Here is a 7,168-nt window from a genome sequence, read left to right on the forward strand (position 1 = left end):
ACTGCCACGCCGTGGAGTGTGCACTGGGTGGGGAAGTTCTTGCCTGGGTTGTGTGACCTCACGAAACAGCTAAGTGCAGTGCTGGATGAGAGCCTGGCTCCGGAGCTTGCTCCAGCTCCAACATTCCGTCCCAGGTAGGAAACAGTCTTTGTTTTATCTGTTAAGGTATGTGGTTTCACAAGAAGTGGCACGGGATTCTGGAAATCATATGACTTCAGTTATCAAGACCTTTCACCCAGTTCTTGCTGCCCAAGAAAGGCACAGACAGCTGTTGTGCTGCATGATTTGTTGAAGACCGTAGCCCAGCGTGGCTTGCCTCGCGCAGCAGGGATCCGTCACTGACTTCCTAGCGTTTTGCTTCATTTTATTCCCACCTCCTGCCCCCATCCTTATCAGATTAGCAAAGAATTCAAGTAAATCAACACAGTAAGCTCTGGTTTTTAGATGTGGCATCATTAGTGAGGTTAACAGGTCATCGTGACAGTTTTAAGTCCTGCTGCAGGTCCAGGGTTCCCCAGGGGGCCCTGAAGGGTGCTGCCTCTGCCCAGTGCGGCTCCAGGGTTCCCCAGGAGGCCCCGAAGGGTGCTGCCTCTGCCCAGTGGGTCTCCTGCTTTGGCATGCAAAGTAGGCTCCTGGAAAAAGGACTCCTTAAAACCGACTGGCAGGTCCTACCCCCAGTGTTCTGATTCCTTAGGTCTCAACAAGTTTGCATTTCTAGCAGGTTCCAGGGACGCCGATGCTGCTGGTTCAAGGACCACACTTGGAGAACCCCCTGGGCAGTGACACCTAAGAATTAACGGAGGAAGCACAGGTGGGCTTTATATGACTGCAGAACTTCAGAATGTAGTAGGCTGACCATCTGCCCTGTTCACCCTGAGGGGAAGGAGGATGTGGGACTTTGCATTTTAAGACCAGGACAGGTAGCACTTGCAGCCCCTTGTCACTCTGACTTAACCCAAAATGATGTGCTCATTTTAAGTGCTATATCAGTGTTTTGTGTTGTTCTGCAAGGAGCATGGCGATTGCTCCACAACTGGGATAAGAATTGCAAGGCATTGCCACTTTGACTGGTCTGGGGTTTCTCTGTCGCCACCTAGAGTCGGAGAAAGGCATAAGTATCTGCCAATTTCTGTTCTGTCATTTCTTGACTGCCTACAGCTTCCATTGGCCACGTCGGTTCCTGACGCCCATTCTCCGCCTGGTCGGTGCACATGAAGCTGCAGGCCTAATGGCATAGTAGCCCTCAGAGGCCACTCACTAGTTGCTGGCTGTTGCTGCCATTTGCATTCCTTATACTGTTAAAGGGTTTTACCTGGTTTTCCCTCTCCCCTCACCTTCCTAGCTTCCTCCCCAGGTTCTTCAGTTTCAGGGTAAAGACAGATCTGAAGGCATAGGGCCTCCAAGAAAAGGTAAGAGAACCTGACATGGGGTTGCTGCTCAGTCTGATGCTCTCTGTAAGGAATGTTGTGTTACCCCACACCACAGGGGAGGTAGGACAGAAGACAGGACGACAGCTAAGGCTGCCCAGCCAACCAGAGGTCTGCAGCCGCATCCAAGCATGGCCCATGGCTCCTGGAAATGGAGCCCCACCCGAGATTGGAGCCCTGATGCCATGCGTTGCCTTCTGTTTCCACAGAGCCCAGGGTGAGTGGGGCCCTCAGGCAGTCAGCGCACTGCTCTGCGCTAGCCCTATGCCTTCCATGCCCCTTCAGAGCCTTCTCTCCAGCCCCAGCCCAGATGGGAGACTGGCCACCAGCAGCTCCCCATGTTTCTTCCTGAGGCGTTAGCACCTGGCCAGTGGGCTCACACCCCTCCGTTTAAAGAGAACACTCTGGCTCCAGCTCATCCTGTGTCTCCTGCTCGGCCCTGTTTCCAGGGCCTAGTGTCCACCTCCCTGACATATTTGCCCCATACTGGGCTTCACCAAGCACCTGGGTGTGGGGTGGAATGTCGGGCACTAGGGTTTTCAGGTTCCCAGAAGCCCATTAAGCTGGGCTCACGGAACTCAGTTACTGGGATGGGGGTGGGGGGGTGGAAATCTGGCCTTGAAGGAAGGTGGGATTTGGGAACAGCCTTGAGAAACACAAAGGTTGCCAGTATGGACAGATGAGGTGGTTACAAACATGAGTCTGAGGCTAGGGTCCCAAGGCTTCCTTACTGAGGAGCTCACTCCTGAAGCTCACTCACTGAGGAGCCCAACCCTGAGTGCTGGTGGGATAGATCCTTTCACCCCTGAAAAAAGATACTTCTACATGCCTGGGCCCCACCCCAGACTTTGTTGTTGTTGTTAGCTGCCATCAAGTAGGCCCCAACTCATGGTGACCCCATGCACAATACAATAAAATGCTGCCCAGTCCTGCACCATCCTCATGATTGATTGTGGATCAGACCTTTGTGATCCACATGGTTTTCACTGGTTGATTTTCAGAAGTAGATTGCCAGGCCTTTCTTCCTAGTCAGTCTTGGTCTGGAAGCTCCACTGAGACCTGTTCAGCATAACAGCAACACACAAGCTTCCACTGGCAGATGAGCAGTGGCTATGCATGAGGTGCAATGGCTGGTTTTTCAGAAGTAGATCCCCAGGACTTTTCTTGTAAGGCGCCTCTGGGTGGTTTCGAACCTCCAACCTTTTGGTTGGAAGGTTTGCGAGTGCAGCTCATTTAACCATGCAGCCTACGCAAAATTACAGGCCTGGGAGGGGGCATTGGTGGCAGAGCTCACCAAGGTGTCCTGGAGGGCGAGCCTCGCCCCGGGGCTCCGAAGGGAAGCTGCAAAGCCACCCAGGCAGCAGGCATCCACGGGCAGGCAGCGCCTTCCTCCTGCATCACTGGGTGGCTGAGCAGTCGGAGTTAACCTTTTCACTGTTTGCAGCCTGTGAGCAGACTGTGTTTGAAAACGGGCCATCCAGTCCCAAATAAGCAGTGTTTGAAAGTAAGACAAAGCGTCTCCTCCACCAGGGACTGGGGCTGGAGAAATGCACAGCCCCAGCCATGCAGGGGACCACGCATCTGGGGCGAGGCCAGCAGGCTCCCTGCTCCACCCGCCTGGGATCCGTCTGCGTGGCCTGGGGCAGGCCATCCAACCTCTAGGCTGCACTTCGTGAAACGCGGTGACATCTACCTAATAAAGAAGAAACAGTACCGAGAGCAGTACTCCTCATGGCAGCGGTCTTAGTTTTCTTTCCGCTTGGAGGAGTCCAACATGCAAGGCAGGAAGCCATCGCTGGTGCCGCCAGAACTGAGGCGGTTACACTGCGGTCCTCGGCCCCGGTGGGTGGTTCCTCTGCGCGTGGTGAGCGCGCTCTCCGAGCCCCACGCGCCAGCGGCTGCTGAGGTCAGGCGCAATCGCTTCTTGGTTTCACTGTGGCGATCATGGTTCCTGCTGCTCTAACGTGTCTGCCTGTTGCTCCTAAACGGGCAAAAGCTGAGCTCCTGGATTTCTTAAACTTCAACTTTTAACCGCAATTGAAATAAAAAATATGTAAAAGCACACTCAGTGAACTAATGTGTAATTGTTTAAATAAACCGTTTTTTGTTTAACAAACCAAACATAGTAATTCTATCAAGAAATCCAATCACTAGGGGCAGAGCCAAGGTTCCCACCTTCCTGCACGTAGCCAGTTGGTGAAAGCCAGGGCCAGTTTCCACCCCAGCCGGTGGGGTCCCGGCGCAGACGGTGTCAGAAATTGTTAGCACCATTTTCATCCCCCCACCCCCAGCCCACATCCCCTCCCATCTGTATTTGGAAAGAAGAGATAGTAAATGCCAATACACTTTACCCCGTGGCTTCAAATTTTCTGGAAATTTGCTTTTCTAGTTACAAAAAAAAAAAAAAAAAAGTTGCCATAGAGACCCTGTGGGATAGAGTAGAACTGCCCCATAGGGTTTCCAAGGAGTGGCTGGTGGATCTGAGCTTTTGGTTAGCAGCCAATGCTTAACCGCTGTATTTAATCCCAGGAGTGAGGAATATAGGCGTTTTCCTCCCAAGACTTTAACTGGGGTGTGCTGGGATGCCATCTAACCCTGTGGATGGGAGCCTGACTTCAGGGGACCTCGGCTGATGATGACGGTGTGCTGTCCCATTCATCCCTGTCCTGTTTGTTCTGTGAATAATAAACGCCATTTGATCACGCCATTACGAGGGTCTGGTCTGTGTTCTGCTCAAAATGATCCTTCACTAAGAACTTGTGAATATAGTGACGTTGCAGAAACAATCCGCATTAACCCCACGGAGCTGACATGGTGGGTAAATGTGCAGGTTTGGGAGGTGGGTGAGAGGGAAGCACGCTGTTACTGGGAACGTGTGTCACCTCCCAGACCAGTCTGAGACATACTTGCATGCTGATGGAGGGTGAGGAGGAGCCTTGCCTGCTGGTCCACCCCTCAGCCCCTATGTGGGGTTCTGGGGACTCTGATGCTGATGTCTCCCATCCCTGTACCCATATCTGTCCAAGCTTAAACAGGCGTAGGGGTGGGTCCAAGTCCTCCCATTACACACCTTTAAGGGTGGAATATGGGGGAGCCGCACAGAGCTTTTTGGCTTTGTTAGACACTGGGACTCAAGTTGCTGTTCTTCCAGGTAATTTAGATGAGAGAGGGAGGAGGGTTCCAAAGTGTGGCTTTAAGCCAGGAGATGTGGGGGAGGCGGTAAGTGCTCACTCGTGGGTAGGACCGTCGGGCCCCGTGCACTAGTAGCCATGTTTCCTTTTGCTGAGTGCGTGTGGACGTAGACCCGTTGCACCAGTGCACCTTTGGGGAGCATCAGCAACTACAGGGTTACTCTCTTCATGCTGGAAACATTCTGGAGATTGTGGTAGGGTGAGTCTGGAACAGATGCCCACTGAGCTACCTAAGCCCCAGAGAACTGTCCAACAGAAGCAATATTGAACACCCACCCGGAGGACAGAAAGCTGTGCCCTCCTGATCAGATTTGATTCCTGAAACTGTGACTGACTGAAAACACAATGACTTCTGAAGGGGAGTAGTGTGAGGTGATTGACTTGGCTGAGGCAGTTTTCTCCATACCGCTCTGGAAAAAAAAAAAAATTTTTTTTTTTTTTTTTAGAGGGATGAAAATTATTCTGCCTTCACATGGGGAGACCTCGAATATACATTTATTGTGCTCTCTCTAAAAAAAAAAACGGCTCTTAAATTCCCCCACTGTGTGCCATCGGTGGGTTGGATGGGATTTGGCTGCTATCACCTGGCCAGAGGGAGTACGCTACTTCCACTATCCCGATGACATCATGATAGTGGGAAAGACAGAGAGTGGGACTGGCAGCACTTCAGAACACCTTTGCTATCCTAAATGGTGCAGTGTGGGCCATAAGTGAAGATAAAGTTCAAGGCCCCACCCAGCAAGTAACTTTCCTAGGAAGCACCTGGGCAGAGTCACAGCTACAAATTTCTCAACTGGTCAGGGAAAAGCTGCTAGTCCTGAAGCCTTCTACCACAAAAAGGAGACACAACAACTTATTGGACTTTTTGCCTACTGGTGGCAGCGCATACTCGATTTAGGTATCCTACTGGCCCCTTTATACCAGGTCACCACGAAAGCAGGACAGTCCAATGGGGGCCAGGACAAGAACAGGCTCTCCAGGAAGTAAAGGAGGCAGTCTCCATGGTCCACCTCTTGGGGCCTGTCATGGATTGAATTGTGTCCTTCCAAAATATCTGTCAGCTTGGCTGGGTCATGATTCCCAGTATTGTATAGTTGTCTACCGTTTTGTCATCTGATGTGATTTCCCTGTGTGTTGTAAATCCTATCACTATGATGTAATGAGATGGATTAGTGGCAATTGTATTGATGAGATCTACAAGATGAGATAGTGTGAGTAGAGAGAGGGGGGACCTTATACCACCAAGAAAGCAGTGTGAGGAGCAGAGAGTGTCCTTTGGGCCCGAGGTTCCTACACGGAGAAGCTCCCCGACCAGGGGAAGATTGATTACAAGGACCTTCCTCCAGACCTGCCAGAGACAGAAAGACTTCCCCTGGAACTGATGCCCTGAGTTTGGACTTTTAGCCTACTAGACTGTGAGAGAATAAATACCTCCTTGTTAAAGCCATCCACTTGTGGTATTTCTGTTGTAGCAACACTGGATGACCAAGACAGGGTCTTTGGAGCCACAATCTCCTTTTGAGTTACAGGCATCTGCTACCAGGACTTATGCTGACTGGACTTTGTGGCAATTGGAGGCATCAGCAGGAATCTGGTGACCACTAAGCTTCTGGACAAAAAGGCTGCCATGTGCAGCTACCAGATATACTCTTTTTGAGAGGCAGCTATTGATTTGGGTGTTGGAGAGAGAGTGCCTCACTCAGGGCTCAGAAGTATTAATGCACCCTGAAATTCCCATCATGTCCTGGGTTATGGAAGGCCCTGATACTCACCCTGGAGGTGCCTAGCAGCAACATATCAAGTTACATTTAAAAAATCCATGCATGCAGAGGTAATAAGAATTCATTGGACTTGTCTTTGGTGAAGTATTTAAAGTGTTGAAAGAAAAAACTCCATCAACCTAGAGTTATGTACCCAGTGAAATTATCCTTCAAACGTGAAGGTCAGACAGACGAAAAATGAAAGAATTTATTGCCAGTAGATCTGCCTTGCAAGAAATACTGAAAAAAAAAAAAAAAGTTCTTCAGAAAAGGAAAATGATATAGGTCAGAAACTTGGATCTGCGTAAAGAAATAAAAAGATCAGGGAAGCAATAAAATGAAGGTAAAATAAAATCTTTTATTTTTCTTATTAATTGATCTAATAGATAACTGTTCAAAGTAATAATAGCAGCAATATATGGGTGATGATAGCTTATGGTGGTATAGTGGTTAAGTGCTTCAGCTGCTAACCAAAAAGTTTGCAGTTTAAATCTACCAGGCGCTCCTTGGAAACTCTATGGGCAGTTCTACTCTGTCCTATAGGGTCGCTATGAGTCGAAATCGACTCAACAGCAATGGGTTTGTTTTTTTCGGTTTATAGCTTATGGATGAGTAAAATGAATGACAGTAATATTATAAGGAACAATAGCAAGGAATTGAAGATACTCTTTCATAAGGTAACTGCACTACCCATGAAGTGGTATAGTTACTTGAAAGTAGGCTTACATTAGTTGTAAATGCATATTGCAAACTCTGGGGTAACCACTAAATATTTTTTTAAAGAAGCAAA

The sequence above is a fragment of the Elephas maximus genome, chromosome 20 (genome assembly GCF_024166365.1).
Source record: "Elephas maximus indicus isolate mEleMax1 chromosome 20, mEleMax1 primary haplotype, whole genome shotgun sequence".
NCBI lineage: Eukaryota > Metazoa > Chordata > Mammalia > Proboscidea > Elephantidae > Elephas > Elephas maximus.